The sequence below is a fragment of the Nicotiana tomentosiformis genome, chromosome 9, assembly GCF_000390325.3.
Source record: "Nicotiana tomentosiformis chromosome 9, ASM39032v3, whole genome shotgun sequence".
NCBI classification, from domain to species: domain Eukaryota; kingdom Viridiplantae; phylum Streptophyta; class Magnoliopsida; order Solanales; family Solanaceae; genus Nicotiana; species Nicotiana tomentosiformis.
Genome location: NC_090820.1, coordinates 106,692,988 through 106,705,322, shown reverse-complemented (window position 1 = coordinate 106,705,322; position 12,335 = coordinate 106,692,988).

Genomic DNA, 12,335 nt, shown 5'->3' with positions numbered 1-12,335 from the left:
ATTTATAAATGTATGCTATATTCCGCCTTGTAGATTCATGTGTAGGTTTTTGGGAAGACTCAAAGTTTATGCTTTTTGTGGATGTAATCTACAAGGAAAAGAATTCAGTCAGTTACTTCTTTGAGAGGATGTTCATGTGCTAGCAAAGCGTTAGAGTTTGGTTATATTTGGGATCGGGTTGGAGGGTTGACTCCTAACAACAATCCTAGTGGGTTCAAGAATTAAAGTACAATGCCTAAGAATTTCGGTCCGTTGTGTGGTTAAGGATCGAGTTGTTACAGTGGATTATGAAAGAGGAGCTTGGAGTGTTCTATGTTATCATCGGGTCTGCGGTGCAGTATTAGAGGAAAGGCAGAAATAGCTTCGGACTCGTGAAATGTCTTGCAGAATGGGTGTACCAGTTGGAGATGCTATTGTGCGCTTGAGAAGGGTATGTGATGATTTATGTGTATTGAGACGATGTGGTCTGGCAATTCGGTTCACTCGAGATGAATGCGGATAAAGTTCCTTATATTTTGAACGGAGCTATTATTATTTCTAAGGCAAGTCCAGAGTAAATTAAAAGGAGTTGGGTTGGTTAGTAATGATTGAATCACCATGATTGCGGCAATGATCAGTTCCTTCGGCATGTGAAGTTATACATGTGGTTTGTGGTTGTGCGTGGGGGCTCGACAGCCACCATCACTTGATTGATTTGGGAGGTATTTGATTCAAATGGCCTTGTGGTGTAAATGGACTCCGGAAGAGTCATGGCGGTTTATGTCATGACTTGAGGTTTGTATTTTCTGCGGTTTAAGAATTTAGTTGCGTGTTGCAATGGTTCTTCTGTAATGAGTTAAGTGAAAGGTTTCTAGCCAATGAAGTGCTTATTCTACTAGTAGTTCAGGGGTTATGATAAATTCTTGTACTCTCGCGTAGCGCATGATACGTACAGTGAGCGGGGGAATTGAAAGTGGAGGATCAAGGTTGCGGTCCGGTGTTGACAGGAATGTCACGAGCTCGGATGAGCATGGGAGAATTCAGATGTTCAAAGTAAGTTGGCATTTTCTTTAGTGTCATCTGAGGACGACGTTCTGTGTAAAAGGTTTTGTGTATTGATTTGCGGATTCCTGATTGCTTTACCAAATTAGTACGGTTGGTGGTATAGAGGTGCAAACTTTGCTACCTGGTGCGGAATGGTCGTGGGAGCGTACCTCACGGGGGAATTGTATAAATGTGGCATGTTAGCCACTTGATGGTTATAATTAGAACCAAGCATGGAGATTTTTGGTACTATCGTTGATGTGAGAGTTTATGCCTGGAAGGCACTCTATTCCTTTGGTTGTGAACTGTGGGAGTTTTTTTCGGATTGGGATGACTGCTCGTGTGTGTCATGAATAGAGCCATTGTGGATCCTTGGAAGGTTATCGGCCCAGTATGGTATGATCAGAATCGGTTTGAGGTCCGTTGGTGGGTCTAATGTGAATGTATGCTCTAAGTCAGGTTGGATGTGTTCATTCGTCATAACATTGCTTACGGAGGAGTCGTCGGGCATTGGATGTTACTTCCGTAGTCAGCTATTCCGTGTAATCTCTATTGTGCTATGTGGGTTATGAGACGACTTGATTATTTACACACGTGATGAGGTCCCATATAGCTTGTGGTGTTATGTGAGCAGGATGGCTCTTGAGATGCAGGTCATTTATTGCACCTTAGTTATGCTTGGGTTTCGTAGCGTATGGCGCTATCCGTCTCCCCAGGATTTGTATTATGCACTTGGCGTGCTTTTGGTCGATATTCAGGCATTTCGTAAGTAAAAGCGTTACGACTTGATGTGCGTGTTTTCTTCTTGATTGTTATGTGTGGATCGGGTGGCACGCCTCCACGAGCATATTGTTTGGATCGGGTGGCACGCCACCACGAGTATGTTATGTGGATCGGGTTGCACGCCGCAACATTGTCATATTTGGATCGGGTTGCACGCTGCAACAGTGTCATGTTGGATTGGGTTGCACGCCGCAATAGCGAGATGTTGAGCATAGTTCCTTACACATATTTTGTGTGTCTTGTTTTTCATCCCTGAGGTAGGTTCATAACATCTATTCGGCCGTTTTATTTATTATGCGGGTTGGGTAATTCCCTGTTAGAGTTTGTTCTTCCTTATGAGTTATATTCGAGTGGTAGCTTGTTGGCGCTTTGATGGTGCTGCATAAGATCTTAGACGGTGTTTGAGGTGGCTTATTTCCCGAGCAGCTTGTACTGGGTGAGACGAGATTATTGGAGTTGAGATAAGTGCGATCGAAGTTATCTAGGGTATATTAAAGGGCAAACATCGTCACTCATTTCAGAATGAGGTAATGGTTCTTGTCAGGGGGAGAGACTGCATGATTTGTTGATTCGGCATGTGGTTATTAGTTTCTACACATCTCTTCCGTTGTGGTAGTATTGCGAGGGTTGTAACAGGGCTTATATGTGTTATGAGGTGTATTGCGGGAACCGGATTTGTGAAATGGTAGCTATTCTGGTCGGAGGATGTTATTATGGTCGAGTGAATTATGTGGTACAATGTCTAGTGATTGATGCGGTGTTCGTGTGTTAGAATCGGGTCTCGTCGAAAATTCCGGATGTTGGAATTTGGTTCTGAAGCTTGTTAGCTAAGGTTATAGGAAGGATCTTCAGTCTGGCTTGAGCTATCGTGCTCACATGGATTGTGGTGGCACGAGTAGGTGCACGAGGTGTTAAATAATGATTTTGGGCAACTCCGTAGCAGTCCTTAGCACGTTCGAGGTCGAATGCATGTTTAAGTGGGGGAGAATGTAACGATCCGACTGGTCATTTTAAGCTCTAGCGCATCGTTCCGCGGTTTGAGGTCTTGAGTAGCTTCAGTTCAAGTATTATGACTTATACGTGTGGTCGGAATTGAATTTTGGGAAGTTCAAAGTTGATTCAAATGGAAATATTTTAATTTTGGAAGCTTTAGATTGGAAGAATTGACTAAGATTTGACTTTTGAGTAAACGATCTCGGAATTGGGATTTGAAGGTTCCAATAGGTTCGTATAATGATTTCGGACTTGGGCGTACGTTCGGGTTGAGTATCGGGTGGTTCGAGAGTATTTCGACGCTTATTATGAAAAGTTAGCATTTTGAAAGTTTAAGAATTTCTTAAGTTTGACTTGAAGTGGATTTAAATGTTATCACTGTCCGTTTGGGATTCCGAGCCTTGGAATAGGTTCGTATTGTGATTTATGATTTGTGCGTAAAGTTTGGCATCATTCCGGAATGTTTAAGTATGAATCGGACGCGTTCGTTGAAATTTGGAAGTTAGAAAATTGAAAGAAAGGTTTTGATCATCGATTCGTAGTTTTGATGTGATTTGAGGCCAAGAGCAGGTTCGTTTCATGTATTGGGACTGGTTGGTATGATTGGACGGGGTCCCGGTGGCCTCGGGTGCATTTCGGGATGGTTTCAGAACATATCTCCATGTTTTGTTGCTGCTGTTGCTAGTTCTAGTGTAGTTCATCACGAACGCGTAGGGGTAATCGCGTTCGCGAGGAAGGATTTTTGGCTGCTGGATATTTATTCTTCGCATTCGCAACTGAGGGCACCCGTTCGCAAAGGTTTGAGGAGCAAAGCTACGCATTCGCGATTTGAGCATCGCGTTAGCCAAAGGGAAAGCCGGCCTAGGGAGTGATTGGTCTTCACGTCCGCGATGGAGCTGATGCATTCACGATAGAGCAGCCTATTGAAGCATCGCATTCGCGAGGCCAACCTTGCGTTCGCGAGGCCAACATCGCATTCACGAAGAAGAGTTTGGGTCCTGAGTTTGTTGAGCTTCGCGAACGTGAGGGCAGTGCCGCGTTCGTGATGTAGGTCGCCTAGACAGTGTATAAGTTTTGAAAAAAATGGGTTTTTGCTCATTCTATCTCAAATCATCCATGGGAGCCGAGCTTGGGGCAATTTTGTGGGAGCTTCTTGATGACGTCCAAATCCACTACTAAAACGTAAATGGACACGGTCGCATGCAATATAATTTACCCAACTATTAGTCAAGGTCGAATTCCACAGAGAACAATATATAGGCGATTAGGAATGTAAGAGAATTATCACTTGTTATGCAATGCCAAACACTTATAATGGTTGTTGAAAAAATATTATAACTAAATGCGAAAATGTAAACTAACCTAGAAATCAGGTATAATGATCAATGGCTACAAGTATAGATGCATCGGGAATTACACTCAAGTAACAATCCAATATATTTTACGATTTACAAATATGACCGAGTTTATGTTAATTAGCTCGGGTAATAATTATTTATTAGCTTCTTCCGAAGACTAACAAGATTTCTTAATTGAATTATCCCTAAAATAGTTAAGAGATTAAGCATACCTGAATATGGCTACAAGTAGTTCAATCCTATCCTTAGGTAGAATCTATAAAGTGAGGGTTAAAGCTACAAGTTCATGTTAATTAATCTTTCCTAACCCCAAATTATCTTTCCCGCAATTAATTCGAAGTTAATGGGCGAGTCCTAGAGTTAGCTAATCCCTTTGGAAATATTAAAGAACAAGAATAATTAAAGAAATAATAACTCACTTCATAATAAATAAAAATCGTTCAATACATAAGCACAACAAGATATTTAATCCACACTTTAAATATGAATGTTTCCATAAACAAGATTCAAGTGTTGGAATAAATACTACACACTTAGATATACAATACAAAGCAAGAAAATGAAGAAATGAGCATAAATGAGTAAGAAATTCTCAACCAAAAGCTTCAAATCTTCAAGACCCAAGTGTATGCGCAAGAACCCTAGTTTCCAAACTTGTTCTCTCTAGCCTAGGAACTGAAAAATAAGCCAAAAATATGTTTTACAAACGAGCTAGGTCGTGTATTAAATGATTTGGGGTCAGAATCATGAAATTCTAGAACTGCCCAGATTTCTGCCCAGATTTGTCAATCGCGATCGCGAAAAGAGGCCTGCGATTGTGAAGAGTTATGCTGTAAAGCATTGCGATCACAGACCAGATCACGTGTTCGCATAGAGCATTTGGGAGCAGTTGATCAGCCTCTTCTTCGCATTCGCAGATTTTGCCCTCCGTTCGCAATGTATTATTTTCTGGCCTTCCGCGATCGCATATCAATGTTAGCGATCACGAAGAGCATTATCTGATAGCAGTCATTTTTCCTCAATTAGCACATTTTGACTTGGTTTCTTCCGTATCTCTTCTAAATCACTTGATACCTGAAATATGCCAATAAACCTCAATAAATGCCTTAGTTTCTCAACAAAATCATCCAAAAGCCTAAGTATCAAGAAGAGATAAGTTGGTGAAATACCAACTTACCAAACCCCCAAACTTAAACTATTGCTTGTACTCAAGCAATTTAAAAACTAAGAACATCCTTCAATAAAATCATCAATTAAGCTCAATGGCATACCAAACATCATTTCAAGTAAAAAAGGTTCAAATTAAATACAATATAGTGACTTTGGTTGGTACCAATAATTAATCTAAAGCATATGAATCACCAACTTCTCACAAATTTCATTTCAATTAAAGTGATCAAACATCACATTAATCAAAGTCATGACACTAAAGCTTCAAAATTTGCCTCATTATCACAAATAATTTTTTTTTGTTCATTTCTCCCAATTGGAGATTGGATTAAGTTCACAACTCAAAAATTTCATGTGCCCTCACACTTAAGAGAGAATCCCAACTTATAAATTGCGATTTAAATACATATGGGATATTAAATGGAAAGAATTAACTCTCGCTCTCACAAAGATATTCAAATACACAAAAGTAGTGCCATAGGCTTGCCCTTCATGTATTTCTCCACTAATGTAGACACACTTAGTTCAAAATCAAGTAAGACTTAAAGGATTTGTAATGTAGGTTTTGGTTGAGGTAGGGCACAATTAGGATAAGAGTGACTCAAAACCTCCCTAAGCACTACACTTTGCAACAATTAAAGCACACTTCCTTCAAAAAAACATTTTTCATCCTTTCTTCACTTTTCATTCCATACTTAATCTTCCCTTTATTCACAACTCCTTATTTTTCCTCCCTTTTTTTTTTCTTTCTTACTCATCATATATATATATTAATTACCTTTCACCTTTTAAGCAAGTTTCATATCACAACTTTTCCAACCTTCACCCTCAAACTTAGGCTTTTAGCCTATGTTTACACTTTCAAAGTACTTAGAGATGTAGGGTTCCAAAAATAGGTCAATAAAGAACAAAGGGTTAAAGCTTGTAACATGGTTGCCAAAGATAAAAGTTTAAAGGCTCAAAAGGGGTTGACTAGGGAAAATATACATGGGTAGAAAATTTAAGGCACAATAACGGTCAAGAAAGACCTAACATCATTTTTTAAACCAAGTTAGTCTAGGATTTCGCCTTGAAGCATATTTCGGAAAAGTTCTAGACTACAAATAATGCAAAAAAACTCATACAAATCTTATCACACATGGCACATGCAAACTCGAGTAACATATAAATCCAAAATCCAATTAACACCAATGAACCAAAGAAAATCACATATAGTCTAAAAGGCTATTTAATGAATCAAAGAACTAAAAATAGAACCTAAAATCACAAGGATTATCACTTCAATCATTTTTTATTTTAAAGATCAAAACTTCATATGCTACAGTTTAAATCATGTTGGTACCAAACAAGCCACATGTTGGTTTGTGGACAAAAGATCACACCCAATAACCAATTTATTCACTACTAGCTATTAAACTAACTAGAGAAAAAAAATATTTACCTAAAAAAAAACTAAACAAGACTAATCCCTTAAGAAAGTTGTCACGCCATCCATCATAGGGAAAAGTCACCCGCTTCAATACAAATTAATTCCTTGGAAAAGAACCGCAGTATAAAGAAAAATCAAGGAGTTTCATTAATACTATTATGAAAAATAAAAACTAACAAGAAAATGCTAATGCTAACATGCTAGAATTAAACTACAAAATATTGCTAATAAACTACAGATGTCAACCAATCTACAAAAAATAAATGATCATGCTCCACATATATCCATCAGATATATACATCCATTATATATGAGCTACCCCCAACCTAAAGTATTGTATTGTCCCCAATGCAACTAAACAAAATAAGCTAAAATGAAAGAGGTGCTCCCTGAATTGCATCACTCAGAGCTGGAGGTACTGGGAACTGAGAGCTCCAAGTCATCCTCGTCACCATCATCTGATCCACAAAACTTCCTCAAGGTGTTCATCATCTTTGTCAAGAACTTGCTTTTCTTCTTTTGATGTTCTCTTTTCTTTCGCTGCTCCTCTCAATCTTACCCAATTTGGCTTTAATGGCCTGCTACTCCTTAGCAAGATATGACAAAGTTGGACCCTTTCCTTGGCCAGCTGGATCTGCAGATGCGCTCTCTCCAGACGGTCCAGAAGAGAGACCAACTATAAGCTGGCAGACTTGTGTCTTCATGCCATGGACCTGGCGAGAGATATACCTGAGTGTGAGAGGTCCCTGATCAAGTGGTACAATAGCAGTACAAGGCCCTGTGGCAGAATCGGGTATCTCAGTGATGGTGTCAGGACACTGTCCAAATGAAGGAGATGCTAAATCAATATTTCTTTTCTTCTGTGCATTCCCTGCTCCTTTTCTCAGCAATGGATGAATGATCTTCTCTAGGTTCTTTTCCTTCTCTGTAGGCCTCTTCTCCACCCCAGCCTCATAGCATAAATGAGTGACCAGGGATGGGAAGAATACACTCTTAGTCCTCTCTGCAACAACCTATGCTATCTTATCAATAATAAGCTGTCCCACATTTACTGGTGTGCCCTCTATGATTGCGCAAATCACCCTTGCCTTCTCAAGTATCACCTCAGTCTCATTACGTGAAGGCATGACTCGAGCAAAGATAATGGAGAGCCAAGTTTTGGCCTCGTCAGTGAATTCAGAAGACTCGATCCTTGAGTGATTTCTTATCCAGTTCGGCATATTTCCACCGTGCAAATGGTCTACAAACCACTGTGAGCCCAAGTCTTTAGCTCTATTCCTGTACACCTGGTTGTCAGCATTGGGAAGATTGTAATATGCATTTATCAGCTCAGGATCAAAGCGAACTTGTTTTCCCCTGACAGTAACAACGAAATCATTCTTGAAGTCTGTCTCTACAGCATTTGCATAAAATTCTCTTATCACTTTATGATTGGCTGTTCTTGGATCTTCCGCAAAGCAAATCCATCCACTCGATATTAATCTTCCATGGAACTTGGGCCATCGACCTTCAAGGTCGGTCAAGAGAATTCCTCTTTCTTTAGTCATACTTCTACACAGTTGTTTGTCGTAGCGGTGAGAACATCTTAATGATGAGAATATATCCCGATCAAAGTACTCCTCTTCGGAAACTTGTTCGACACATTCTTGAACATTTTCATTTGGTGCCGAATCCATTTTAGAGCTCAAAGTACCTACAAAAGGAGTAAACATGTTAAATACCTATATGTACACTTAAAGCATTGTGTTAGGATGTATTTAGGCTAAAGAAAGAGATCAAAAGGCCTTCAGATAAAAAATGGCGAAGCTACTATTTTGCTGCCCGGGCTTCAATGAATCGTGATCGCGGAACTGGGCATGCGATTGCGAAGAACAATTGGGTTTCCAGCTATAATAAAGCTACGCAATCACAGAAGTATATACGCGATTGCAATGTGCAACTTTGGTTCTCAGCAGAATTAGTCCTACGTGATCGCGGAATGGGCATCGCGAGGGTCTTCTTCCTCGCCCAGTAATAGTTCGTCTGGGCATTCCATCAAACAAGTTGTGTGCACCAATGTTTTGTTCATTTTTTCAGTCAATTGAGCACACATTTCACCCAAAAATCTTTCAACAATAAAACCCTCACACTAAACCAACCTCACCCAGCAAGCAAGAACATCTACAACACACAAGATTTCTATTTTAAAATTTCAACTCAAGCCCTAAAATCTCAAGAGTTTTTGCCATTTATCATTTCACACTAAGCAGCGGAGCAGAAGAAACAAAAAAAAATCCAAGAGATAGGAGAGAAATGCACATACCTTGAGAGTGATGGGTGAAAATTTTGCAATGGAATTGAAGCAAAAGGAGGATTTGAGATGATTTCCAGGGGTTAGGGGAGTCTGAGAAAGCCGTTTCTTTGTTTTGAGGCAAAGTGGGCGTTCTTTGTTATTTCCAATGTTTTAAGGTTTAGAACTTACCTGTTAAACGCGATCGCATGGATAAACCTGCGTTCACGTAAAACTAATTTACCAAAAAGATGCGACCGTGTTTCTTTTTCTGTGATCGCATAGGGATAGCAAAATTTTGCTTTTCGCAAATGCATAGAATTTTATGCGATCGCAGAGTGCAACAGTTTTCTGCAGTTTTCATCAGCTACTGCTTTTGGCTGCCCGGTCGCCCCGACCTGCTCAAATCAACTCCAAAAATTGTGAAACTTGGCAGATTAGTCAAAAATAATATAATAAGCTATTCTAAAAAAGAAAATTTAAAAAAACAATCGAAAATTTTGAAACCGATGGGTTGCCTCCCACCAAGCGCCGCATTTAATGTCGTGGCACGACGCAAATTAACTTTACCACTTTTCTCGCCACTTTGACGATATGAACTGGGTATCTAACTTGGAATCAAGCTTGTGACCAAGAGCGGTGGGGGGTGGTAAGTTGATGATCAAGCCAAACTTTAATTTCTTTATTGTGCGGTTCTTGGCTTTCATGTGAGGAATGTCATTTTGCATTCTTGTTCCCTCAAATCATAAGATGTATTGCCTTTGCCTTTCCTCCTCGCATTCCTTCATTGACTCGTGTAGTTCAATTCCCAATTTACCACACAATTCCAATGTTGAAAAATGCTTGGAATGTGACATCAAACTTCCAAATTGCAATTCTTCCCGGATTCTGACATCCTTTTTTTCCCCGAACTAGAGTCCTTTTCAACCATATCTTCAAATTTTTTTGTTGACTCTAATTCCATATTTTTCTTGGCATCACCAACACTCATGGAATCGGTTGGCGGATGTTTAATTATTGATTCCTCAAAATAAAGCTCACTTTCTTCCTCGGAGTTGGACTCTTCTTGACCTCTTTCCACACTTTCAAGTTGATAGGCATAATGAGCCTCAATCAATGATTTTATTTGATCTTCCAAAGTGCGGATAGTCTCATCATTTTGATGTAGTAATTTTTTTAAGTCCCCGAGTACCAAGCTTTGCCTCTCCTCATTTTCAAGAGTGGCCTCCAACATGAGCATCATCCTCTCATTTTTAGCATTTGAGAGTTCTTCTAGGTTTTGATCAATGTCACGACCCAAACTAACCCCTGTCGTGATGGCGCCTATCGTGGAACTAGGCAAGCCGACTCATTTCCAAAATAAACCGATGTTTTTATTTCAAAGATAATTTCAATGTTATTTAACATAAAAACGTTCATAAAGGAGTTCAAATCAAAATAAAAGTGCGGAAGGAAAAGCCCGATATCGGGGTGTCACTAGTCATGAGCATCTACTACAATCTGTCTAATAATATCAAGGCTAACTCAGCCTGGAAAATAGCTAAATACAACTAGAGGAAGATAAGAAGGAGAAGAGTAGGGGTTGCGGTCGCCAAGCAGCTACCTTGCTATCCCCAAGAAAATCTGCAACCAAAATAATCAACAACCGCTACCGTGTCCAGCTACACCTGGATCTGCACACAAGGTGCAGGGAGTAACGTGAGTTCGCCAACTCAGTAAGTAAAAACAATAAATAAAGAATGAGCAGTAGTGACGAGCAATAAAGCATATAACGTTCATATCAGGAAATCTCAGTAAAATACCACATGCTTTTAAAATTAGGGTTTGAATCAAAATATCTCGTTTAAACCCAGTTCCAGTAAAAATCATTTAAAGATATTTTTCAACAGTTTTCAAATAGAAGAAAAATGCAAAGGTGAGCAAAAAAAAAAGATGAAATCATAAATAGCCCCTCGGGCAAAACATCACTCATTTACAGCCCCTCGGGCAAACCTCACAGTCACTCGTGCCACTCGGGCATACCTCACAATCACTCTTGCCACTCGGGCATACCTAATAATCACTCATGCCTCCCAGTCACTCAACACTCGGCACTCTCACTCAGTAGGTACCTGCGCTCACTGGGGTTGTGTACAGACTCCGGAGGGGCTCCTTCAGTCCAACCGCTATAATCTGCACGGACAACTCACGTGCTGCACGGACAACTCACGTGCTATAATAATAAAGTATGCTGCAGGCAGGCAACCCCAATCCACACTTATCCTCACAATCAGGCCCTTGGCCTCACTCAGTCATAAACCTCTCAAGCCACTCGGGCATTTCAGTAAAACAGGGCATTCGGCCCTAAACATTTATATGCATCAAAGTAGAGTCATAAAACCGAGTTATGCGTTAAACAAGTATAAACATGACTGAGTATAGATTTTCAATCGAAAACAATGAGAGGATGGTAAGAAAAAGCCCCTAAGGGTCCAAACAGCACTGGCGCAAGGCCCGAACATGGAATTCAGCCCAATTTATAGAAACTCTTTCTAAATTATATAAGTATCATATAGTTTCAACAAAGCATGCAACTTTACAGTTGCTACGGGACGGGCCAAGTCACAATCCCCAACAGTGCACGCCCACACGCCCGTCACCTAGAATGTGCGTTACTAAAAATAGTAGAATGATACAAAATATGGAGTTTCGTACCCTCAGGACTAGATTTACAATCGTTACTTACCTCAAAACGGTCAAATCTCTACCCCGCAATGCTCTTGCCTCTGGACTCGGCCTCCAAATGCTCCAAATCTAACCACAATCAGTACAATTCCATCAATATATGCTAATGGAATGAATTCCACAAGAAAAGCTACAAAATTAGACCAAACCTGAAATTTGCTCAAACCCGGCCCTGGGCCCATGTCTCGAAATCCGACAAAATTTATAAAACTAGAAAGCTCATTCACTCACGAGTCTAACCATACCAAATTCATCAAAATCCGACATCGTTTGGTCCTTCAAATCCTTAAATTACTTCTCCAAAAATCTCAAGCCATAACCCCTCATTTTCACTAATTACAATGATTAAACAACATTCAAACACCAAATTACCCTCGAATTCAAGCCTAAGAACTTCTAAATTTTCAAATTCGGCAACTGATCCAGAAACCAACCAAACCACGTCCGAATGACTTCAAATTTTTCACACACGTCAAAAATGACACTACGAACCTACTCCAACTTTCGGAATTCCATTCCGACCCCGATATCAGATTTTTCACTGCCGACCGAAATCGCTAAAATTTCCAATTTTGCCAATTCAACC